This window comes from Mus musculus, chromosome 13 (assembly GCF_000001635.26).
Source record: "Mus musculus strain C57BL/6J chromosome 13, GRCm38.p6 C57BL/6J".
Lineage (NCBI taxonomy): Eukaryota > Metazoa > Chordata > Mammalia > Rodentia > Muridae > Mus > Mus musculus.
Window position 1 is genome coordinate 38,437,464 of NC_000079.6, and position 26,818 is coordinate 38,464,281.

Below are 26,818 nucleotides of genomic sequence, written 5' to 3' on the forward strand. Positions count from 1 at the left end.
ATTTATAGACCTTTGTTTTCATAAATTGCCGAGTACAGAAACCCATCCTTAGCATGGGTTAAGGGTCTTAATGGCACAGGGTTTGTCATCAATGTCCCTGGTTCTGTGTTCTTTCCTCTTCTCTGGTTGTCTCGCTTCATTTTTATCCTGATTCATGGTTAGATTTTTGTAAAAGACTTCCAATATTGTGGAGTGGTGTGGGTTTCAGGTGCTCCCCTCACGTACAGTGGGGTTATGTCTCAGGAAACTCACCGGAAGTTGAAAAATGCGTGGTGTACCCCTCCCAAGCTTAAGGGGCACCCTACTTCAGCCACACAGTCAACAGGGCAGTGTCATGAGGACTGACCAGCTCTTCGGTGCCACTGCTCAGTAGCTCCAGAGAAGACTGTGGTCATATCTCCAGTCCAGGGCAAATCAGCATCCAAAGAGAAAGTGTGGTGTCACGGGGCTTCCTACACTTTTGCATTGTCATGAAGTAACAATCATCTTCAGTTTGAATGTCCACATTTTAGAACAGAAATTCCCCACTCTTCCCCTTCAGATTATCTTGGGAATTGCCCAGATTCCTAATCGGAAGTAGTCACTTGTCTAAGGAGTACTTCTTTGCCCCTCCCACCTTTCCTCCAACTCCCCTTTTCTCTAGAAAGCCACCAGAGGTGCAGGATGAAAACCCCCTGCTCTTAAGTGGTGCCTCCCCCTCGTGGTAACCCTGGGAAACTGCAGCGGGTCCAGTCTTTGATGTGGCAATAATTCAATTAGTTGTGGTTGTAGGTCTGGGGTCCCCATTCCCTTGACGGCTATTAATAGAAGTTCTTGTGTTCTAGAAGCCGCCTGTCTTCCTCAGAGATGCTCCCTGCTCATCATACCTGGCATCTCTCCACTACCCTCTCCTACTAGCTTTCCATTGCTGTGACAAAAGTGCCAAAGAAAAACTACTTAAAGGAAGAGAGGTGTCGGAGGTTTCAGTCCATGGTCACCTGGCACTGTTGCATTTATACCAGTGTCAGGCAGAATGTCGTCGTATGGGGACAGAGGGTAGATCAGACTGCACCCCTAAGGGGGCTGAGAATGGAAAAGTCCAGAGTCCCAGAATGCCTTTTGGGAGCACATTCCCAAGTGACCAAACTTCCTTCCGGTATACCCCACCTGCTGAGGGTTCTGCCTCCTCTTAACATCTCTAGAGACTGAACAATGGGCCTCGAAGACATGGGCTCTCAGGGACACCCTCTATGATAATGGCCAGTGCCCAGCACAGCTGGATAAAACTCTGGGCCTTTAAAGGGCTCTTAAGATTAGATCTGACCCAAGTGAATAACTCTAACCCTGGTTAACTCAAAATTTACTGATTAGTATTTGTAATCATAACTTGAACATCCTCTCATCACATCATATACCATAATTGGGGTATGGTATACCAGTATTTAAGGTAAGAAATCTAATGCGGGGTGGGGGGCTCTGGGAATTTGCTTAACACAGCTAGAGCCCCCAACCTTATTAGTGTTCTTTCAACCTTAAGATCAGGTTTATTATCTTCTACGTTTGGGTCTTTATTGTTCACTGGGGAGCTTTTCCAAATCTTCCTCTAGGGTCTAGCTTGAACTGACAAAGGAAGTATAGAACTCATCACAGCTACACCAACACTATGAAATCTCAAACCAGTATCTTCTCCCCCAAATCTACCAGGCCTGTAGAGATGCTGGCCAAGGAGAATTAGCTGGATGAACTCCGGGATGCACAATGTATTTATTTATTCACTAGCTTCTGACATGCTTAATTTTTTATTTCAGGGTTGCTTACTTCTACATAAAATGTTCGTGTTCTCTTTATTTTTATCCTTCATCCTCACCTCTGAGTTCTTCACTAAGGACATGAATTCTCTCTCTGTTGTTCTCTTTTCTTCCCTGTATCTCACTCTTTATCAGGCCGGTGCAGGGAGATGTGGCCCAAGAAGCAGGAGGCCCATATACTAGATCCACCTCAGTTCCCAAACTGGGTATGCCACCATCTCCTGGCATTGTTGTTTCCTTGTTGGTGACTCACAGGTGTCCTTGTTAGCCTGTTATATAATGGGCTTAACTGCACGTCTCTCAAAACCATATTGTGTGATACCAAGCTCCGGAGTCAGCTACTCAGGTCCCTTCTCTCTCAACGACCACCACAAGAACTCATAGGACTTCATCAAGAAATTAGTCCTGGTTTCTTGCATTTAATTGTAAGCATTGTTGTGCCTCCTTCCTGGAAGGTATGGGCTGCCAAACTCCTCCAAGGGCTTCGGTACTAACACAGTGACGGGCTGGTGGACACCGAAATCTTGTTGGACGTGTGGAGAACAGCAGGGTGATCAACAGCAAGAACTTTAGAATAAGCTCTGAGGGCTCAAATCAGATATACAGGCCCTGCTGCGGACAGGCTTCAGGAACTGGGGGAAGTTTGACACCAATGAGGATGAAGTGGAGCGGCGAGAAAGGAGTCCAAATGTGTGGGGCTGATCACTCAGCTGGGCACATAGCAAGATTAATGTCTAGTACATACTGTTCCTGCAGCGGCTGGTCACGCTCATCACAGTTTGGATTGGCATGCACTCTTGTGTGTGTGTGTGTATGTGTGTGTGTGTGTGTGTGTGTGTGTGTGTAGCATTCAGGCACATGCACTACCACTGAGTTATATCTCATGGCCCTACAATATGAAAGATGGAGGGAAGACAACGACCTGGTTAGTTCCTGTTATAACTTAGCAGCGAGTGCTAAACAGGGCAATGTGTTTGATATTAAGGCTTTCTTTTGTCTCTGGTTGGTGGACTTCCTAACATAATCCCCATGTCCAAAAATAGAACGAGAGGAAATAGAACACAGCAGAGCTGTAGAAATACTAGTGCAGACCGGAAACCAAATCGTTGGCGGGGACATCTTGCTAATCTCCTGTGGATTGGTGCAGTTGCAGTTAGGGTCTGACCCTGACGCTTGAGCATGGCTAGACATCTGTGTTAGACTGTCTCGGTCAGTCAGTGGCCCTCGGAGGCCAGCCCTCCACATGGCGAAGCCAGCAGTCAGTCAGATGGAGAGTGTCAAGGGAAGGCTTTGAGCAGATTCACACTCCATTCAGGAATAGTTAGAACAGGTCTTCTCCCCAGCTCTAAAGGCGTACAGGCTTCTCCGCTGTCAGGTGGCTCTTCTCATTCACACAAACTGGGCGGATGAGCCAGCACTCAAGTCTTTGTGATCACAAAACCTACATATTAGCTGCTGGTTGCCCTTGGGTTCTGACCTGGTGTAAGATGGAAGCCAGGAAGCCAGTCTCAGGACATGCATTCACTGAGTCACTGAGGGTAATGCATGAGATGAAAGCAGGCGTTGAGAAAAACTTCTCTCCAAATGGAAAACTTCTCAATTAATTAAAACACTGACTATACTCATCTTTTACACCAGTGCTCCAGTGACTTACTCTGGAGTTTAGCTATCAAAGCTTCTCCTAAGGCCCATGGATTAGACCTGATGCACAGGTTGGCACCATTGAGAGAGGTGCCTTCGAGAGGTGGGGTAAGTGGGAAGATTTCATGTCAATGTGGACGGTGCCCTCAACGGAGACACAGGGTCCCTGCCGCTCTGTTCTCTTTCATCTCAACCATCAAGTAAGCCATTCCTTTTCACGTGTTGCCTTGCCACGTGTCATGCTCAGAAACCTCCAAAACAATGAGCTAAGAAAACCTTTTTTCTTTATAAATTGATTATTCCAGGCAATTTGTTATTGGGATGGATAGGTTAAAGAAAAGAATACTGCAGTGTTAGGGGGAAATACTCTAGAATGACGTGTAAGCAAAGCTTGTTACCCTACTATTTCTGATGTGACCCTGTGGGTGCTTGATTGTCTTTATCAGGACAAACTTCAGTTCCTAACATCAAGTTATTTAGTTAACCGGGAGTATCAATTATTTTAAACACCACTTTCAAAGGGAGACGAATCAGAATAAGGGACAACCAGACACAAACTCCAATTCCTCATCAAATTTTGACTCTGGAGAAACCAACTTTCTGATTTCATCAAGAAAACAGTGCTTTGTTTTTGTGTGTGCATGTTCATGTGTGTGAGATTAAGAATGTGTGGGATCGTGTACAGGAGAATATATGTGTGTGTGTGTGTGTGTGTGTGTGTGTGTGTGTGTGTGTTCATGTATAAGAAGGTTCTGCCACCTTTTCTGTGTGTATAACAGTTTCTTACTGGCCTAGAGCTCACCAAGTAGGGTAGGCTAGCTGGCCAGTAAGCCAAGACTGGGTTGACAAGTGTGCTCACAATCCCCAGGATTTATTTTGCTTTGTTTTGGTTTTTTGTTTTGTTTTTCATGTGGATTCTAGATATTGAGCTCATAAGCAAAGCTTGGTAATGACTAGGCCATCTCTATAGCCCATGCCTTGCTTTTGAACATCACAGTTATGACATATTCTTATTTGTGTAGATGAGCTTTTTGGGACGTGTGTGTGTGTGTGTGTGTGTGTGTGTGTGTGTGTGTGTGTGTGATTTGAGAAGAGTCCATGCATGCTCTCATCTCCAGGTCCTCTGGGCTCAGCATTACTGACGTCTTACTTCTTTCTAGTGAGTGTTAATGTGGAGGTCCTCAGGACACAGTCATTTGTGAGTAGTGAGGTTATGTATTCCCAGAGTCAGCAAGATGCTTGTTTTACATCTGGAGCGAAAGTTCTGCATATGTGTGCGTTTTCTTTTAACCTTCATCTAAGTGGATTGTAAGAGTCACCTCCTGGCATCATAGAAATTACTGGGATGCATCTTGGGGCCCATCTTGTCCCACCACCTCATATTGCAAAGGGGAAACACGGGGATTGGAAATGAATTACCCGGTGTCCCCAGGCTTGGCCAGTCCCATCTGTGTAGAGCAAGTGTGCTCTGGGTCTAACAGGTGAATAAACTCTGAGTGTCTCCACGCCCACATGTTACAATTGGATGGCTTCCTTGAAGACATCTAAAAAGCATAAAATAGACCAAATCCACGGCTGAGACAGTTTTGTTCTGCTGATTTTTCTCATAATTTACAAAGAATTTCAGTAGATCAAAAACAAGACCAAAAAAATGTACAAAATTAGAGCCAGGGATGCATTCCAGATCGCCTAATCTCACTGTGCTGGGATATGAAGGAATGTTCTGCAAACGGTCCTTTTTCCACATTGGAAGAGTTGCTACCATGTGCTTGTTGTATACCCGTGGGACATTTGCTTTATTGAGACAAGGTTTCTCTCTGTGTAGCCAAGGCTATCCCTAAATTCAAAGCAACTCTCTTACCTCGGCTTCAGTGAACAGGAGGATTGTGCACTTTCACACCAAGTTCATGGCGCACATTGTATTCTCCTTTGCTGAAGTGGACTTGAGATTAAAATCTCGTTATTATAATTAATCTCAATAATTATAATTAATTATTTATTAAATATGTAATAATATCCTATATTAGATATATAATTAACAATTGTAATTATCATAAATTATAATGTAATTATAATTACGGTAAATATAATCATAGTCATAATCATAATAATTTCCACATGGAATCATGTTATTTAATTTAGTATCACAGTGTGTGACATATTCCAACCCTTCTCATTCAAATTTGGAAAGTTCCTCCTCACCTGGAACCTCTGGCAACTGTAGATTATGGCTAGAATGTTTATAGAGATACATATACAACTCGCAAAAATTCCTTTCTAGTAGATGGCATTTGACCACAAACTAGCTTCCATAGGGAGGTGCTTCTACTGCCTCAGTCACAGACTGCCAGAGTATTGGCTCCAGCCGGAGGGCCTCATTCAGAGCCTGGACCCCTGGAACAATGCTCAGCACCCGTCATTAGAGGATACAGAGAATGCAGGTGCATGCCTGTGATCACTGGGAGGCTGAGGCAAAGGGCCAGCGAGTTCAAGGCCCAGCTCAGCCAGCTTAGTGAGACTCTGCTCAAAATGAATGAATGAATGACAAAGCATAGAGCAGTGTCTTCTCCCTTGCCTATCACGTGTAAGATCCTGGGATTCATCTCCAGTGATAGGGGATGGCTATTAATTTAGGTTTGTGGGCTCAAAAGCTTCAGGTCAAAGCCTGTTCACCCCCCATAAGGCAGAAAGCAGAGAGAACAAGCAGGATCCCGACTAGTCTTTCAAAGGTACCCCACCTCATGCTCTTCCTCCCATGATGCCTCTCTTCTTTAATGTTCCATCTTTTCCCTCTAGACCCCTGAGCTAGCAACCCAAGTGTTTGATGCATAGGTCCTTGGAGGACACTTACCCAAACCATCGCAATGTTATAGTAAGAACAAGGTTATCAGGATCTGGGGAAGGTGCACCCCTTTGTAGCCGCTGATTGCATTTTATTAACATATGAAACATATGTTAGCAAATACGTTAACATAGTAACATAGCAAGACTGTCTCTGTAGACTCCGTGGATCTGAATATAGAGGCAGAAGGTGTGTTCATAGCGACAAGATGGATTGTGGGAACTGTCTGGAGGAGAAAATTAGGAAGAAAAGGTCAGCTGTGGCAGGAGGAAAAGGCTTAGATTACAGGCATGTGTGAGCACATGTGCGAGATGTGGTTGTACACCTGTGTCACCTCTATCCCAGGGCTCTTCAGGGTCTAAGGTTTCATCACAGTACACTTTCTATGGCCGTGGGGTGACCAGCCCATCCTAGGCTGCCTGGATTTATCCAGCTTTTGCATTAGTGGGCCTGTGTTGTGTCCTGGAAGCCCTCACTCCTGGACCCAGAAGGATGACTGGTTGCCTGTAGCAGATTTCAAGCCATTCTGAGAGGCATCTGGAGGGAAGGATCCTGATGAAGTCAAAGCTGGAGTGCACAGTGCCAGTGTCACTGTCCCATTCCCTACAGAGGAGCTGGCTGGAGTTCAGCCAAGTGAGTTTATGTCCTGAGGTCCTAGGGACTGTGAGTGTGCTAATCGAAGTCTGGACTATAGGATCCAGAAAACAGTTGTTTACATTTGAATTTGGCAAACTGAAAGCAGCAGAGGGGGGAGGGGGAGGGAGAGAGGGAAGGAGGGAGAGAGAAACTGAGAGAGATACAGAGAGAGACACAGAGAGAAAGACATACAGAGAGAGACACAAGTGTATACACACACACGCACAGAGTGAGAGAGCAAGGTAGAGAGACAGAGAGAGGCACAGAGAGAGACAGAGAGAGGCACATACAGAGATAGACACAGACACACAGACATACAGAGACAGAGAGGCATACAAAGAGAGACACAGACACACAGACATACACACACACACACACACACACACACACACACACACGGGGTGGGGTCAGAGGGGAAGCCCTAGGGCCTATCTGAAAGGTCCTGGTGAACCAAGACTGTTCTGAGGCACTTTGCTTTTGTCTTTAGCCTCCCCTGCCCCATCCCAAAATACTCCCAAAGCCTCACAAGTCAATGAAAAAAGCGCTCTCATCCCAAATGCTGCTTTCCATCTTCCAGCTGCAGTTGAGGGGATCCTCTGAGTTTTCAACCAGAAACACAAGCCTGAGGTTTTTGGGTTTGTTTGTTTTGATTTGTTTTGTTTTGTTTGTATCAGTTTCTGTACAGTAAGTAATGTTCCCATCTGCTGCAGAGGCATTACAACTCTGTCCCTGGTCATCTGAGAACGCTCAACCAATTAAGGAAGTGAAGGACGAGGCAGTGAGATCAGGGCCATCGATAGTCCATTTAAATGATGCTTGTCTAATTTTTCTGTTTTCAAATAGCACATGTATTTTATTACTAGCAGAATCCATTTGTTGGGCATCATTTCTAAAACACAACAACAGAAGACAAAAGGACTCATCCACAGTAATTATCACTCCGAATAAATGGAACTGTGTTGTATATTCCTTAGTGTGTAGACTTTCAGACATGTGTGTGCACACAAATGGTATTATAGAACTACATGTCGTTCTATAGATACAGTAAACCCCAGTGTCTGAGAAGCTTGAGCTGAAGGAGTCAATCAAATAGGGAAAGAAGTGGGTATTCTATATATCCATCATCCCAACACTCAGGAGGCAGAGGTAGGAGGATCAGGTGTTCAAGACTGCCCTTGGCTACAAAGTGAGTTCGAGAACAGCCTGGGCTCCATGAGACCTTGTCTCCTAAATGAATGAATGAAAAAAAGTACTAAGAAAAAAAAAAAGAAAACAAAAACTGGTTCTCTACTGAACACGTGTGTAGACATTTGCATAGTTCTTGTATTGCAAATTCAACGTGAAAATTAACCTATAGAAGAGTTGAGACATATTCATTAATTTATTGTGGTCCTGGGAATTGAACCAGAGTGTCATGAAAACAAGTATCCAACCACTGGGCTATCTTCCTAGCCCTGGTACCATTTTGTATAAGAGACTTGGGTGTGCATACATTTTGGTGTCTGAAGGAATGTTCTAGAACACCAAGGATGTTGGACACACTTTCCTGTTGTCTCCAATGGCCTTGGGTGTGTCCTAATATTAGAAGGAAGCTCTCATCTGAAGACAGTAGAACAGTCCCTGTGAGGTTTTGGTGGGTTGGGAAGCCAGTGCGAGTAACAGGACCACAGTTTTGGTTGCACACATCACAGCTCTTAAGGAAAGGGCTTTTTTCATCTTGCTCATGGCCACAAGCTCTTTTTGTCTCCTGCAGAAAGCTCTTCCAGTTGGTAACTATTCTAGCTCTCTAGTTTCTTTGGGGTCTGGGAACTCTGAGACCCTCTGTACATAAACCCAAGGGATAGCAGGTTGAGCCAGTCTGTTCATGCCGCAGACAACAGGCAAAGGCATCCTAGGGAGAAGACTGAAGGCCATGCCCTTAGCCCTGGAATTGGCTTCTTCTTCATCTTTGATTTCTCCCCACAGAAGATGTTCGTTAGACAAAAGAGAATCTAGCTGGCTCCAGGTTGTTTCTCCCACCTGTTACTTTCTTCCAGGGAAATCTCAGATTCCTTTTTGTTATGTTCTGTTTTATTGGAGACAAGAGATTGCTCGATAGCCCAGGCTGGCCTTGACTTTGGAAAAATTGGACTCCTTGCTGCTGTGATTACAAGCACGGAGCCCACGTCTGACTTAAATGTTACTTCCTAATCAGAGTGGGGTTCATGCCTTGCAGTGCTGTAGCAGTTTGAGCCCCAAACTGTGAGAGTGTGGGGCTGTGTGTTCTGATTTCCCTGTTCCCACTGGAGGGATGCTTTCTGATCTGGGTAGATGAGTCGAAACTTCCCTCTCAGGGCCTTGCACTGACAGGAGATTGCCGAGTTGTGAACTGACTATGTCTTCTGAACTCATACTGGTATAAGAGGTATGTACTGGTGGCTGCCCGTGGGTTCTGGAACATAGGAATTCCTACCTGGGTTTAGGGGTAAGGCCCTAAGCCTTCATCAGCCATGTGGCCTTGAGTAAGTTCCTCCCCTCCTTTTGAGTCCATAACCCTAATCATACAGTCAGCACAGTGAGACGGATACCGTGTGCCGTTATCGTTAGGTCGCAGTACACATACCACTCAGGCCCTTCATGTTTAGTGTTCTGAAGTGATTTGTATCTGACACAGATCACACTGGAAAAGTATATATGATAAGGGCTCAGACTGTTATAGGAGGGATGCTACTGGTACTGGCATTCAGCATAAACTACTGTTTGGAGACGGGGGACTGGCCACATATCATCCCAAGTTCTGGAAACGCGTGGCGCTTTCTCTTCCTTTCTCTCTGTGTACATTGCTTTGTGGCTTGGGTCAGGTTTTGGAAACTGATCCCTATTCCCATCCTATGCATGAGCCTAGTTCCCAGTGCAACCTCTTGCCCCAGATCCCAGCCTGTGGTGGACTTGCTTGATCTGTTTCTGTGGGCTTTATTTCCATTCTGAGAGCTTGTATGGAGACACTTTCCTGCTACCTGAAGTCCACTCCATGTTGGGATTCCCCCAATTCCTTGCAATTATTCATCCCTCTGTGGTATTGTCTCCAACCTCATAGATCCCCCCAGCCCAACCCCACACATCTGTTCCCACTCTGCTGGGGACAGCAGTGCTAAGTGAGGCAAAGTGACCCAGGGTGTGGTGTGACTCTCAGAAGTCCTGGTGCCAGGCTCCGTTGTGGCCTTGTTGAGCTGACGGAATCTTAAGCCATAGCAACGAGTCCCTCGGGCACTTCATTCATTCCACTGACCACAGTGTAGCCAGGCTGTGCTGGGTTTGTTTGTTCCAGCAACTCCGAGGCTGCCCCCGCCTCTCCTTTCTAGCAGTGGTCCATTTTAAGGTTTCTAAGTCTGAAATGACCCAGTGTGGCCATCCTGTTCAACATTCTCTTGTGCCTCTAGTTCCCTTTTAGATCCTCCCAGACCACTGGCTTTCTTCTTCCACAGAAGTGTTCTAAATTTAGGGACTGCATCTATTGCTGTGATGAGTCTCTTAAGAAAATTAAAGTTCAGATCTACTTTATTTTTAATGTGTATGTATGTTTGTCTCTGTGTATATACATGGGCACATGTATGTGGGTGCCCTTGAAGGCCAGGGGAGGGTGTTTATCCCCTGGAGCTAGAGCTACATGCCTTTGTGAGTGGTCCATTGTGGTTGCTGGGAATCGAACTTTACTCCTCCACAAGAGCAGCAAGCCCTCTTACCCGCAGAGTATCCCCCTTACCCCCTGCCCAGTGATGAGTCTTGCCTGGCATTTTCCTGAATGTCTGTGGGGCTCACCTGTAGGAGATGATGCTGATTAAGTATCACCTCTGCTGGGCTCCAAGATGGGTAGGGAAGACAGGAGTTACTCATTTATGCAGGATTGTGCTTCATATAGCGCCCCCCCCATGCTTCTGTGTGCCTTATCCTCACTTAAACCTTGGCTGTTAGAGGCAGGGGTCTCTTTTTGGCAACCGACATTTAAAAAAAAAAAAGGTTCAACAAATTGTTACCTAGCAACCGTGTTCCTCAAATAATGCTATATTTGGGTATGAACATGCACTACACAGACAAGTTGTGATGACAATCTTGATACCGTTGTGGTTGGCTACAGGGAGATCTGGACCTGTTGACACACCCAAATCTCCCAGGAGTCCTCCCAGGACACATCTCCTAGGTAGTGAATGGCAGAGTATCTCTCCCTGTGGCCATGGAGAAGTTTCTAGAAAGCTCTCTCTCTTCCTCTCTAATATTTCCTTTTGACAGACTTGCATCATCCTTTTTTTCTGACTAATAGTGGGAAGGGTGGGTTGGTGTAGGACCTTGGACTTCATTTCAAGGACACTGGGGAAAGAATTTTTGGGAAGCCTTGTCTGCAGGCTCGACTGAATGGCAGGGCAGGATTCAGCCTGTGCTTGGTGTCCTTAGAAGCCCAGTAATGGCCTTTTGAGTTTATTTCTTGGGCAGACATGAGCTACGTGGAGTGTGATTCGAGATTGCGAAGGTTGTTTGTTAGCACGTCTGGTAGGTATTAAGTGCTCTGAAAATGTTTGTTGCTTTGATGAGTTCTGGTCAAATGTGGAGAGGCAGTGTGTCCTGGAGCAGGCTGAGGGCAGTTCTTTCCCACGTTGAGTCACAGTGCACTTTCAGGGAGGCTTCCCAAGGAAGCTGGGAGGGAGAAGATGAAGGAGGAAGGCCCTTCACTAAGACTTTGAGATTGCTTCACCATCTGTGGAGGTGGGTGACGCCTCCCTGGGGGTCTCTAGTCATCACCATTGGGGCACCCGGACTTTTGCGTCCTGACAAAGACAAGGCTCAATCCATTTTTGCCCCCCAAGTTTCCCTTTGCCTGAATGCAGTGAATTGAAGACAAAGGGGTTTTCCATCGTGTTGTTTGAAGGGCATAGAGCTTCATGTAGCCACATAGCTGAGGCTCTTTGAGATTAAATGTCAGCCTGTCCAAGAAAATAGACCCCAGCTTTAAGTTTTGTTTCCATTGGCATTTTGTTTGAGGCCATAAAAACCAATGGTAAAGTGACAACACAGACAAGAAAGTCACACAGGCGTTCCGAAATCTCGTTTTGCTTGCTCTGTACTTTCTGGCTTAGCCCTGCCTAATCATACGAGGTCTCCAGCATAGCAAGGCGGGGGAAGGCAGGTGATGTAGGTCTTGAGACTACACAGTCAGCAACGTCTGGGGTTGGTGGACCATAGTGTTGCCGTCCCATACAACACTCCCTCTCTGTGGCCAAGCCTGGGCGGGTGGGTTCCTCTTTGGTTCAAAAGGGAGCTCTCAAAAGCCAGCCTGTCCCTCCTTACTCCGTCAGTCAGGTCCTTCCATCCCAGTCAAATCCTTTCCAGAATAGGCGCCATGCTTGCTTTCTTGTGTTCTCCATCTTGGGCAGATTATTCCCAGCTGTTTTCTTGGGTTCCCCATGGTACCACGGGGAGCCATGTCTACCTGGAGAGGCTCTCCCAACACCTTTTGCCAACCTAGATTTGAGTTCCCCAATGGCAAACTGTCCTTTGCCGTTTATTCCGTCCTGGGTTCTTCTTGTCAGCTTCCGAGAAGAGAGACCATTAGTTGCTGGTTGCTGTTTCGTTGCTTTGGTAAAAGAATTGGTGGGAAATATAGTTGGTTGACGACGGTTTGCATAATTGCTGGTGACTTATTCCCGCCCACCTTTTACCTTGCTTCTTGCTGATACCAGACAGAAAGAGACAAGTCAAGGCAAAGTGCCAGCCGTGTGGGCATCAAGATGTGACACCCCATTGTACCAAGTGTACATTGTTGTGTTTTGTAAAAAGATAAGAGAGGATCCAGGGAGATGTTTGGTTGAGGGCGCAGTCTGGTGTGGGGGGAGGGGGTCCCTCTGTGGGCCCATGCTGAGGCAACCCTTTCCTTGAGGTACCAGCCAAGATGCAGTACCAACACACCTCATTTGTAAATATGAAGTTAGGGTGATCGTACGCTGATGAGGAGTGGGCTCTAATCTGTGTGATTGTATGCCTTTACTGCGTGGCTGATGCCTTTTGTTGGTACAGTACATTCTTCCCAGGCGCATGCTTGGCGCATGCTCATTGATATCCTCAACAACCCCGCCTCCTTCCTCCTACATCACCTCTCACCCTTTTATATTCAGTGTTGGGGAGAGATCTCAGGTCTTCCACATGTTCCCCGCAGCAAGTGCTCTGCCACTGAGTTACCCAATCCCCCCCAGCCCTGCCTGTCCCCTTTCCGCTCTGTGGACGTTGGCTCTTTATTATCTCAGAGCTCTGGTGAGGCTGGAATGTTGCTCTCAAGAAACCCCCAGGTCAAAAGTCAAGTCCGAGATGCTTGCTGCCCTCGGCCTATCTTTACTGTTCTGCTCCGCTCACTCCTGCAAACCTGCGGAAATGCCTGCTTGCTGATCTCATCCTCCTGTGATCTGAGACCTTGTGACTTAGCCAGGGGGAGGTGGGGAGCCACCCACCCTGTGGACCCTCTCCTATGGGCGAGGACCTGCTGTGCTTCTGGGAAAACAGAATGTCAAGTGAACAGTTTAGCTTGGACCGGGTCCGGAGGCAAATCGGTCACTTCACACGGGGATCCTCTGTCCATTGTGTGGTCAGGAGGGGAAAAAAAAAAAAAAAAAAAACCCGAAGTGAATCACCAGAGCGAAGAATGCGCCGTCTGGTGTGGGCCGCAATAATAAAGTATAATGTTTTGAATTAGAGCAGAGAGGGAGAAACTGAGAAACCTTTGGCTGGCCACTTTGTTGTTCCCATTGTTCTGCTCTGCTCCCCTCCCCTCAGATATAGGCTTGGATAAGAATGCACTTCTCCAGCCTGGTTTTTTCCTAAGCTCAATCCTGAAGTGACATGGCAAAGTCATGTTAGACATGGGCATTATTGAGGAGCAGCAGATCCAAAAGTCACATTTCACCAACGGCCCCGGGAAGCTGAGATGAGACACTGTGAGAGAACAGGCTTCAACTCAACCCAGAGCGTATTTTCCTTACCCCACGTTAATTAGTAAATCAAAACCAAATGAAAAACTATAAATAAGAGCCTGCCACTAATCTGTCACACTTGAAAGGTTCCCAGATTAATTTTTCTTCCTGGCTCTATGTTACTGATCGTGGTCGCCCTGTAGGAGGGAAAGGATTCCCAAATGCCTTGGTAGGCTGGCATCTCTGGGGGCCTCAGGAATAGGACAGCTTTACAATAGCATTGCTCTGGTCAGGACTACCTGGTTAGCTGAGAGGTTACGTTTCTCTTGAGACAGCAAAGTGGAAGCGACAGGCTGTGGATTTTTCTCTCCTCCAGCGTTCTGGGGTGTTCTCTGTCTTGTCTGTTTCCAGTCAGATAGTCTCACACTTGGCCCCAGTGAGTTTGTATGAGTTTGGCCAAGCAGAGAATGTTACCTTTTCAAGTACATTGAGAATCCAACAGGGCTGCACAGAAGCAGCTCAACTGAGTCTTGGGGACTTGGGGGGGGGGGGGGGGAAGTACAGAAAAGGCAAGCCATTCTCTTGGAGCCATGTTGGGAGAAACATTTTGTTAATGTTTTTGCAGGGGCCTGGGATCCAAGTTTTGTCTATTAAAGGAAAGGAGAGGCCCTGGTCTGTTTGTATGCAGATCGCATAGCTGGACTAGGAAGCTCTTTGCACCGCCATGGTGGTGTCTTTTCATTCCATGGTGGTGTCTTTTCATTCTTGGGTTTAGAGCCCACACCCACACACCCCCACCCAGGCATCAACACACAACCCTGTGAAGACCTTCACCATCATCTCATGATGCCTTGGCTTTTAGTTTGGCTGGAAAATATTCCCGTGTGTGAGCTTGCTGTTGTCAGGCCAGCCTGTGCTTGAGAAATGCAGTCCTGCTGCCTTTGGGGGTGTCGTCCCCTCACTGGACAAATGCACACTGCTACCTGCTACAGGCTGCGGAGGGACACGAGCCAGCAAGGGCAGGCACACACTGGAAGATCTAGTCAAACTAAAGGCCACCAGGTGATGGCACCAGGTGACGAGGGTCTTAATGGGTTGTGTGTTGATGCCTCGAGTTGTGAACCTGAGAATGAAAGGACGCCACACTGTGGATGCAGACAGCTACCCAGCACAGCCTGCTAGGAGCATCTAGGAGGGCACTTGAACCAGATGGGACAAAACAGAACTCCACATCCTTACCCGCCTCGCCTCTGAGACACCTGCGTTTTCTTTTTTCCCTCGCCACTGGCCTGTTACAGGGACGAAGCTTGAGGAGGGCTGTGTACAGGTGGCTCTGGCTAGGTATATGTGCTAGGCTGCCCTGTGCCAACCACCCTCGGGAGAAGTTGGAAAGGACCATGAGAAAGGACTCTACCCACATCGCTGTGCTTGGCACACTGAGTGCTGTGCCACGGAGTATAATAGGTTATCAGATGTGGTGTAATTTGATAGGAATATGAGCCTTGGTGACCTTGGGAACTGAAGCAGGGGACTAGCCTGTTGGTTATTTTTTTATTTTTATTTATTTATTTTTTTTTACTTTCAAAACTTTAATGTTTCATTGAAGCAAATAGCTCCATTGTTATGGTTAAGTCCACTGTGGCAAAAGCAAGGATTTAATGTTTTAGGGCTTTTTTGTTGTTGTTGTGGGTTTTTTTGTTTTTTTGTTTTTTTGTTTTTTTGTTTTTTGCCACCCAGTTTTAGCAGCAGTTGCCCCAATCCAGCATAGTTGAACTTCAATTACTTAGGAGATGATTTTCCAGTTTGAAGGCTTTTATTTTTGCCTCTCCTAGACTTTTTCCTGGAAGCAGTAAAAAGGTATTGGTCAGATAAGCAGATGTTAACACAGTCCCTGGTGGTAGAGAGTCTGCTAAACAAGGCTCACAATGAAAGAAACGGTTGTGTTTTCTAGTGGTCCCAGGAGCAGGTCTGTTGACTATGTTTTGCAACAAAATGTCTTGTCACTTTTCCCACCTCATCTCAAGAGGCTTCCTCACCAAAGAGTAAACAGAGGCAAATCCACTAAAAAGGAATTTTGAAGCCATAGTCCAATACATGATAAAATAACAAAACCCTGTCTAGTTTTTTTATGGCCACCTCGAGAGACTGAGAATGGTTAAACCATTTGGACCCAGCTAGAAAGGAGTGCTGTGATTCTCACACCATCTGCCTACCCATATCTTCTGCACACTAGGCTACTTACTGATGTTCAAAAGAGCACACAGAAGTCATTTGATGAGGGTTCCTGGATTTTGCACTTGGCCAGGGTTTGTTCTGGCAAGAAGTGCCCTCTCTTGTCTTTGCTTGGTCTTCAGCCTCCTCGCTGCTCTTCCCACGGTGTTGGTGTTGATCAGTGGTATCCTGTTCGGGGTTTTTTTTTTTTTGACTATCAGTCTGAGACATCAATCCAGTTCTCCCTCTCAGACTCTCTCCTGTGACTCCTCCAGATTAACCTCATTTCTGTCCAACATGACAGATGCTCACTGTGAACCTACTGTGTGCACTGAGCAGCAGACCTTACACTGAGATAGGCAATGAATTGGAGGTACCATTTAATCAAGTTTACTTTTGGAGGATGGAATTTTCTGGAATCAACTAAAGGTTGAGGTGTAAGTTATCAGTACGACAAATGCCACTGAATTGTTTACTGCAAAATGGCTGGTTTTACGAGATGTAAATTTCACAATGATTTAAATAACAATAACGGAAGAGAAAGAAGTAGGAGTAAGTCAGGTCTATTTCTGTGAATGAAGGGTGTGACACAGAAATTCATTCCTCCTCCTTATGCATGGTGACCCGTGCTACAGCTTGACTATAACTTAATAGCTTTATTGGATTCATTTCCTTCTTTTGCTTTATAAAACTTAGCAAGCTTGGAGTTTGAATCCTGAAGCAGAAGGAGCGTTCGTTATTTTGGCATTATAGGAGTTGCTGCTTTAAAACCAGCGACCGTGGACAGACCATGCGGTGTGGCTCTTCCAGCCAGGTGACTTTCTTCTCGAATTTCTCCTGAATCTCAAGGGGGAAAGGTCACTAGGGCAGAGGTCAGAAGCCTGCCTTTCAATTCTCACTCCACATGTCCCCTGAGCATGCTCCCAGAGGCTCAGGACAGAGTGCCCAGTCATAGTTAGTGCATTTGTCACTCCTGGGCTCCCAGCCTGAAACCATCTCTTGAAGGCTTGGAGGTGACCACTCTGGGAGCCTGCCCTGTGAGCTCACCGTGTAGCAGGTGATAGCCGTTCATACAATGTTGGGACCTGATTCTGCCGATTCCCATGGGACATTATGGGAACTTAAGAGTAGAGGGCACCAAAACCACTGGGGGTTGGTAAGGTGAAGGAAGGCACACAGCAAAGGCAGTACAGCTGCAGGGGAGAGGTTCCTGTGGCTATGGTTTTGAAGGCTTCTGCCTATGATCAGCTGACTCTGTTGCTTTTACGCCCGTGCTAAGGCAGCTTCTCATGGGCGAAACACACAGCAGAATACAGTTGCTCACCTTGTGAGTGTGAAAGAAGAACATGGACTCCTGGAAGGTCCTGAGTGTGAAATCTTCCCCAGAGCCCAGTGGTTTGGATGCTTGGTCCCTGCTGGTGGTTCTGTTCTGGGAGGTTCTGCAAACGTTAGAAAGCAGGATCTTGCTGGAGGAAGTAGGTTACTGGGTGCTGACACTGGGAGAGTCTTGTCCTGGGCCCTTCTGGTGTCTCTTTTCTCTGCTCTCTGGCCACCATGCTGTGAACTGTTAGATGGGTCACCTCCACCCTGCCATGGTGGACAGATGCCTCTGAGATGGTGAGCCCCAATAAATATCTCTCCTCCTTTTGTCACAGTGATGGGGAAAGAAAATAGCTAATACAGAGTCTATTCTCTTCGAGACCAGCTATCCAGTGACATCATATGACCCTCTATCGGTCCATCTTTTAACATTTCTTCTGGTAACACTATGCTATGGGCCTAGTCTTTAGCCCAGGGACTTTTGGGGTGCCCTTAAGATCCAGCTGTAGCAGAAAGCTTCCTGGGATTAAGTCTCAGAGGAAGCTTTAAAGATTTATTGTTATCATATCTGATTATGTGCATATTTGGTCCTAATTAGTGACCAAGGAGGCCATAAGAGGGCACCAGGTCCCCTGAACTGGAGATACTGCTAGTTGTGAGCTACCTGACATGGGTGCTGGGATCTGAATCTTGGGCTCTCTGCAGAAGTAGCACAAGTTTTAACCTCAAAACCATCTTTCCAGCCCCTCAAATGAAGATTCAGAAAAGTGCTGCACTACCCGAACAGACTAAACATTGGTGTCCCCTCTCCCGGCTAGATTCTTGTGTGTAGAACTAATAACGTGATAGCATGAGAGGTTGGGGCTTTGGGTTATCAGGCCAGAGTCTTCATGAGTTGAAATTAGTATTCATATTTGTATATGGGGTTCCACGGGGCGGGAGAGGTGGCTCAGCAGTTAAGACTGATGGCTGCTCTTCCACAAGACCTGGGTTTGATTACCAGGACCTACACATAACTCCTTTTCCAGGGGATCTAACAACCATTTCTGGACTCGCACAGATGCAAACGCCATCCTCCCAGCACACACAGGCACATGGCTTTCAGTGAATTATTTTTTTTTAAAGGAAAGGGTTGCATGAGGCTGATAGTATAGTTTAGCAAAGTACATGGCCAGCATCCCTGTAGCTGCAGTTTTGGTCCCTCAGAACCACAGAGGAAGAAAAGGAGCCCCCAGAGAGCCACCTTGTTGAGAACCTCATGAGAACATAGCAAGAAGGCTCCTGGGAACTGGGCCTGCAGCGAACCCTGGGTACGGTGGTTTGATCCTACCCTTCTGGCCTCTCTCTGTAACTGTGGGGAATAAACTTCTACGGTCTAAAAGCCATCCTACCTATGGTTTAAAATTTAAAAAGATATACACATTAAAAAGTTCTTTTAAAAATGTACTGTGCTAGGGCTTGTTTGGCAACCTCTAGCTCTAACTGGAGATGAAGGAGTCTCCAGGAGGTAGGCTAGTGCTGGAGAGTCTGGAGGCATCAACATACCTGGGAGTTAACCACACTCTTTCAGGAAGAACAGCGGATTGGAGGGGACACTGGCAGGGATGACCATAAAGAGAATGGTTGAAGTCGGAACTGTTAGAGGCCTTTGGCCTTCAATTCCTTTGGATTTCATGGTGATGGCAGGGCTAGCTCTAACTTCAGGGACCATTCGAAGGACAGACAAGATAATCACATGTGTGATACTGCTTTTTAAATCTTCACACATGGAGCTGTTTTTACAACAACATCCTTGAGATTTGAGGGGGATGTGTTGCAAATGTTGTTTTCCAAACATTTCCAAGTAATTTCCTTTTTAAAAGAGAGATTGGAAAGGTAAGACTTTTAAAATATGGAAGATTCAGACTAGATAATCTCTGGGTTCCCTGCTGAAATACTATCAGACTGAGATAAAGAAAAGCAAACCAGATTTGAGACATGAGGGTCAGGGGCTCAGGGGCTCAGGGGCTCAGGGATGCTCCTGAGTGGACATGAGCATCAGGGTCTCAGGGAAGTTCCTGAGTGGGCATGAAGGTCAGGGGCTCAGGGATGCTCCTGGGTGGACATGAGGGTCAGGGGCTCAAGGATGCTCCTGAGTGGGTCTGAGCGTCAGGCTTGGTTCCCATGAACAAGTGCACATACAGGCCAGATTTCTACAGAGCAAAGTCAGGCACTACTACAGAGCTGAGACCAGCATGGGCTCAAAACAGAGTCACAACAGCTCAAAAGTAGAGCTGTTGCTGAGGATCACAGAGCAAGCTGGGACTCCTGGGAAATAAAGTCCTTCCAAAAGCAAAACTGCATTCTGTGAGGAACAACAGAAACATCAATTTAAACATTCACAGTGAATCTTTAACCAAGAAAATACTGAAAACTTGGGCTGGAGAGATGGCTCAGCAGTTAATAAGAGCACTGAGTCTTCCAGAGGTCCTGAGTTCAATTCCTAGCAACTACATGGTGGCTCACATCCATCTATAATGGGATCTGATGTCCTCTTCTGGTGGGTATGAAGACAGCTACAATAGTGTATTTATATAAATAAATCTTAAAAAAAAAAGAAAGAAAATACTGAAAATCCCAAACCTCCAAACATACAAGGAGGCACCCTACTAAAAGTGGAGATCATCTGAAGAATAGGAGAGGGGCATCCATTGAACTGTCCTGGGGAATTTGGAGACTAGTCCCTAGGATAGACAGAAACTTTGAGACCTACATGGTAAGAACTGATAATTAAAGAGAACTGGGCAGATCCAGCACTAATGAAAAGGAATATCTTCTATTAAACAACACAAAGGAGTATCGATGAATTGGTAAGTATACTTAAAGAAAATATCAACTCCACCTACAAGAAGATTAAAAACAAAAACAAAGAACGATGGAAAACAGAAAGGACATAGAGCAGCCAAGAGATGAGGCATGCTAAAGCCTCCATCATCCATCCATCCAGCTATCAATCTTAAAGGAGGCAGTAACGAGAAGGAGAAGCATGCTAAGATAATAGAATGTTCTAGAAGTGGTGGAAAACAAGGACCTGCAGATGTGTAAGTCACTCTGTAGTCCAGAGGAGTGATGGGAAAAGCACAGTGGAAACAAGCGTAGTGAAAATCAAAGTTGGGAGGAGTCTCTAAACAAACCAGGTCGGAGAAGAGGGATTGCTTGTGTGATGCCCTGAGTTCAGGCTCAGCCTCCTCCCTGCCTCCCTGGAGACATGCTGTCCAGTATCGCTCTGCTGTGGAGGGGGAAGGTGTGGGAGAGTGTCTGCTTTTCTTCTTAGGCTGTTCTAGCTGTTTTGACCAAATGTGATTTTTTTTAAAATCACTTGTGAAAAAAAAATGCATTCTGCACACATTGAGTTTTCCTACATATGGCCTGGTTGCTTTATCCAGTCCTTGTAAGTGGCAAAAAGTATAGTTATTTGATATTAATGGTACCCTGAGATTTCCTGATATACATTTGTTAAATGCCAAATGTGTCCCATGGTGGGAGCTGAGATCTGCTTATTTTGCTACTGAAACGCAAAGAGTTGAAGCTACGAAGCCTGTTCCCAACCTAAAATGATATTAATACCTATTTTGGGGTGTGAAAATAGAAAAATTTGAGAGTTGTAAAATTTACTCAGGGATTTAAAAAAACTTATTTATTTACTTAGAATAATTTATCTATTCATATATAAAATTTATTTACTTAGAGTGGTAGTAAATTGACTTCTTTTAGTGATAAGAGACTTGATGACGTATGCATAGCTCACTCAGTAGAGTGCTTGCCTGGCATGCATGAGGCTCTGTGTTCCGATCCTAGCAGTGCACAAACTGGGTACAACAGGGCACATTTAGGAGGTAAAGACAGAAAGACCAAGGTAATCCTCTGGGATTTTATATCTTTGAGGCCAACCTGGGCTACATTATATCCTATCTCAAAACAACTGTAACAATAATGGTGGTGATAGCAAAAGACTTGGAGTGCCTTCACTATTAGTGACAGTATATGTATGTACTACATGTTTGTTCAAAGCCATGTGCTTGCGCTCTCTCCTCTCCTCTCTCTCCCTCTCTCTCTCTCTCTCTCTCTCATATGCATATATACTAAACTAGTCTTAACAATGCATTAGAACAGAAGGCTAGTCCAAGGAAGTTCTTTTGTGGCAGCAGAGATGTCTGTCTGTACCTGTTTGTTGGTGATAGACATGTTGCATATGGTCACTGTTGTAGAATTGCATACACACACCTCTAAGCAAATGATATAGGTACTGTGACATTGAAATAGGTATAGCTATGGCTAGTGTGCTGTCAACATCACTTTAACAGTAAGATGTCACTATTGGGTCAATGCTTGCTGAAGGGACCCCTCTACTAACTTTGTAGCCTTGAGCCCCAAGTCAAGTAATCACCTAAAATGAAAACTTACCCCCCCCACCCCCGACAGTAAGCTTATCTATGAGCACCAGGTCTTACTAAAATATCCTAACTCAAAAAAAAAAAAAAATACAAAGAGACAAACAACAGAAAGCCAAAAAAAAAAAACCCGAGGTAGTCAGTCAGTTCCTGAGGTATGACACTCACGATTGTCATCTGGATTTTGTGTGTATGCACACTGGCACCTGCAGACACACACACACACCCACCCACCCCCCACACACACACACACCAGGCCATGTGTACATAAACCTTTCCTCAAAGATTCCCAGATGTGCCAGAGCTCTGTAGGTGAGTTCTAGGAAGAGAGGGCTCCACCCCGGCAGAATCCAGGAGCGTACTCTAAGAGAGGGCATCACCAGGCCTCTCGTGCATACAGCTGCACACATTCCAAGTGAAGCTGGGTATGGTGGGCTATAACAGTGACCCTAGTGCTCAGTGAGCAGGGCAGGGGGATCACTAGATCGAGCCTGAGGCTAGCCTAGGTTATATGTTAGATGTGTGGCATGCCTCTCAGTCCCCTGTCATAGGCCTGACTTAGCCTCTAACACGGCCGTCAAGGTAAGAATTCTCTTCTCCATGATTTTAAAAGCTGTGCTCCTCATGTTGCTTGTCATCTCCTGAGCTTAGGTTTTTCTTTTAATTTTATTTTTACTTAAAAAAAAAAAAAAAACTTTGGCTGATGGAGTTCTTCTTCTTATGTCTGGTTAACTAGCTTTAAAAAATGACTCGAGATAAAACAAGGAAGAACTCAGCTGGGACCCCAATTCCATTAAGCCAAATATAGAAGGGTCTTTTTTTTAAAAAATATTTGAGAAAACTTGATGGATTGGTTATCCTAGGAGAGAGTAAGAAGGTTTTAATTTAACTGGGTATGATCCTACAGTAGATAGAGTGTCTATATTTAGTAGGTTATTTTTATTGTGGTAAAAATATGCATAGCCTTAAATTCATCATTTTAAAAGATGTATCTTTTTTATTTTATTTTTATGTGTTTAAGTGTTTGCCTGCATGTATGTTATGTGCAGCCTGTGTAGGCTTGGTATCTGTAGAGACGGCACCAGTTCCCTGGGAACTGGAATTACAAGGTGAGCTGCCTTGTGGGTGCCGGGAAGCAAACTCAGGTTCTCTGCAGGAGCAGGAAGCACTTTTCACTACTGAGCCATCTCTCATCTCCATCTCCGGCCCCATCATTCAAAAGCTTTCGGGTGTGCAGCTCTATGGAATCAAGCACATTGATGTTACTCTGTAGTCATCCCCAGAACATTTTCATCTTCCAAGCTGGATCTCTATTCACTAACCATGAATTCCCAGTTTCCCTTCCCTCAGCTCCTGGCAACCGCATTCTCCTTCTATCTCTGACTTTGACCTAAGATATGACAGAAGGTATTGATGGTACCCTGTGTACCCATTGGTGTCTGGCTTATTTCACTTAGCATAGTGCCTTAGGATTGATTCAGCTATACTATTGTGCATGCAAGAACATCCTTCCCCCATTAAGGCTGGAGAATATTTTATTGTGGTTACCTACCATCTTTTGTACATTGGCAGTCACTTGCCTGGCTCTTGGCTTTTGGCTGTTAGAAACAGCACTTCTATGCCATGGCTGTAACATCCACAGAGAGAGTGACTGGTCCTGTGGTAGGTCCACAGTAAACATGTTGATTGTCATACAGCATTCTTCACAGCAGCCGAACCATCTTACTTTCCAACCTGTAACACCTAAGAGTTCATTTCTCCACATCTATGCCAGCCCTTGTGAGGAACGGTCTGTGTTTTTAACAGATCCATTCACAGTAAGGGTGAAGATGAGAGGCGGACTGGTCAACAGCGTTCGCCAACTCTTGTAAGGAAATGCCATGTATTTTAATAGACCCATCTGAGGTAAAGATGAGGAAGGGGAGATGAGACTAATCAATTGCACCCTCAGAATAGCTATGCCCACCTGTGGGACCTGCAGCCTATTCACCAGTTTGATAAGCAGCTGGGCATCTGCAGGTACCCTCTGCACACTCACTGTGAATATGCCTGTCCTTTATTCTTGAGTGCCTGCTCAGTTTCTGTCCAGCCTCTAAGAGAAAAGAAAAAGAAAGAGAAAAATGAATCCCTATAAAGGGCAGTCATTTCACACATATGTAGTAGAAGTGTTTGTTTCTAAGAGGCATGGTAGGAATAATGCTCATGGTATGGGGCAGAGGTGGGGATGGACCAGGCAGGGGTACAGTGATGTTGCTTACAATCTAGGAATAGCTTCGTTCTTCCTTGCCGTGCTTCAGTGCAGGCCTCCCCAAGCTGCATCACCCTTAAACCTGTCATCTCTGTTCTTAGGGTGATGATGGACCCTATATTGTAGCCCAAGATCCAGGGCCAGTCTGAAATCTAAACAGGTAGAATCTGAGGCAAACAGAGAGAAGAGTGAGGTTTGCAAGCCAATTTCCTTCCCCTGAAAGGACGGACGGGATTCTGTTTTTTTTCAGTAGTGCCCTTTCTGTTTTACTTCGTGTTAAAACAAATCTGCTGCTATAGAAGTGGAGAGATGGAGAGACAGCTGAAAGAACGCAGTGCATTGTTTTGCTTCCACTGACCTCACAAAGGACAAACAGAAAGCAGGTGACCTCGTACAGGGTTATTACTGGTTAAGAAGAAAAGCTTAAACTGGTCCTTGAAGTAAAAATTCTAGGAATTACTGCCTTGGAGAATACAGCGCTGTTGTACTAGAGAGGAGGAGAATGTGATTTCATAAGTGCAAGATACACCGTTCTGAAAGACAACGCTAATTACAGGAAATATTAATTAACAATATCTAGGAGACTCAGCCCAGGCCTGTTCTGAACTCACAGGGCTGCATTCTCAATTTGCTGTGCATATTTGCACCATGTCCATGGCTGTGCTGAATGGCTGGTCTCTGACCTGATCTTAGGAATTGTTATCCCCTCTCAACTGATGTTGTAACTCAGCGTACCATCAACATCACAGAAGAAAAACAAAGGGAAGCAGAGATTTCACACCACAACCTAAGGAAGGGTTTATTTTGGCTCAAGGATTAAGGAAGGATGCAGTCCTTCATGGAAGGGAAATCAAGGCCCAATATGAGATGGGCCCATGGCGGCAGGAACCGGAAGCAACTGGGGACATGACATGCGCAGTTAGGGAGCAAAAATTAAACAGGAAGTCGGACAAAGCTATGAAAGGTTAAAGTCCAACCCCAGGGGCCCACTTCCTCCAGCGAGGCTCCACCTCTTAAAGATTCTCCATCCTTCCAAAATATTGCGTCAGCTGCAGAGCTTGTCTTCAAAAGACATGAGCCCAAGGGTGTCGGGGGAGGGAATTGAACACTCAAATGGTACTGTTATGTGGTCTTAAGGTGCACAAGGGGGCAGTAACCTAAGTAAGTGTATCCTTGTCATATGTCCCCGTGAGCCATCAGCGCACACTTACATAAAGACAACTATATGCACACTGGAAGCAGAGAAATAGGGATCTCCCAGCAAACATCAGCAATGATAGCTATACTATCCTGGGGGAAAGAGAGGAAGGCAGGGCAGCTCACACTAAGGCACGGGAGATGGTCAGACGTGTAGAGGGGGAGGGGGAGGGGGAGAGGTTGGATGAAAAATGCAGACAATAGTCAAAGGCCCTCAGGGTTATAGAGAATGTGAATCGCCTCTGAAGAGGATAAACGGAAAGAATGTTCAGTGTTGTCTTAGAAGGGAAAAACGTTCCCAGAAGACAAGGGGTTGTAATTCACATTGTAATAAAGTGTTGGTCAGTCCTCAGCCTTAAGGATTAAAAGACATCACCCACTTCCTAGTAGGATCAGATTTCCCTTCCTCCTCCTTCCTCTCTTAGCCTCTTTCTATTTTCCTTTCCTTGAGTTAGTTTCCTGACACTGTCATACAAATCTCCAAAACTGTAGTGGCCAAACCCAACAATGCAGTCCTTTGTAATGACTGTCTTCATCATAATGCTTCTTCCTCAAGGTTTTTTTGTGCCAGTTGGTGGCTGTGGCTAGACTTATCCAAAGTACCAATGGACCGGATGTCCAAGATGGCTTCCTCAAATGGCCATGGTTACATGCCTATAACCCTAGTCTTGGTGAAGGCAGGATTAGTAATTCAAGGCTAGCCTAGTCTACATGGTGAATTCAAGGCAGCTTGGGCTACATGAGAACTAGTTTCAAAAGACAAAATGAAACAGAACAAAACAAAGCTTTAATTGGAAAGATGGCTAAGCAATTAAAAGAGCACTTGTTGCTCTTGCAGAGGACCCAGGTTCAATACCTAGCCACACATATTAGGTGTCTCAAAGCCACCTGTAACTTCAGTTCCAGAGAATAGGATGCCCTCTTCTGGGTCCCTCTGGTACTACATGAACATTTTGCATATACATTAATACACTTCCAAAATAATAAATAAGAAAATTAATGTATGTCTACACACACACACACACGCACACACACACACATTTTTGAGACAAAGCTTCTATGTGTAGCCCTGGCTATCCTGGAACTTTCTTTGTAGACCACAATGTCCTTAAACTGAGATATCCACCTACCTCTGCCTTCCAAGTACTAGGAATAAATAAATAAATCTTTTAAAAAAAAAAAAAAACAAAAAACAAAAAACCTCAAAACTGAATTTTAAACAAGTGTGGAGTGGTTGGACAGTCCTTTTCCTTCCCTTTCCCTCCCCATCATCTCCAACCCTCTCTTCTTCCATGTACTCGCCTGTGTCTGGTCTTCCTCAGAACGGCAGATTTCAGGGCAGGAGACCCTTTCATGGTAGGTAGCTGTCTTTCCCCTACAGGCACATGGTGAGGAAGTTCAAAGTTTACTACAGCATAGGAAGTGCTTCAGTTTTACAAGTGCTACTGTCCACAGGCAAGAGCAAGTTACACGCTTAGCTGGGGATAACTGGCTGGTAGTGATGGTACTCTGTAAAGACCGCTTACCACATTTCCCATTTATCAAAAATCATGTCTGTACCTCGACTTCTCGAA

The 26,818-nt window shown here is 45.5% G+C and overlaps 1 protein-coding gene and 1 long non-coding RNA gene across 2 annotated transcripts in view; one reads left to right on the forward strand and one right to left on the reverse strand.

The window, feature by feature from the left end:
- Bmp6 (bone morphogenetic protein 6) overlaps positions 1 to 26,818 on the forward strand; it is a 154,599-nt gene that overhangs the window by 91,748 nt on the left and 36,033 nt on the right. The window lies entirely within an intron of this gene.
- On the reverse strand, positions 22,777 to 24,330 carry 4930579J19Rik (RIKEN cDNA 4930579J19 gene). The gene is made up of 4 exons (NR_131033.1): positions 24,058 to 24,330; positions 23,766 to 23,891; positions 23,352 to 23,542; positions 22,777 to 23,038 (listed from the first exon to the last, which is right to left on the reverse strand). It is a non-coding gene; the product is annotated as an RIKEN cDNA 4930579J19 gene (long non-coding RNA).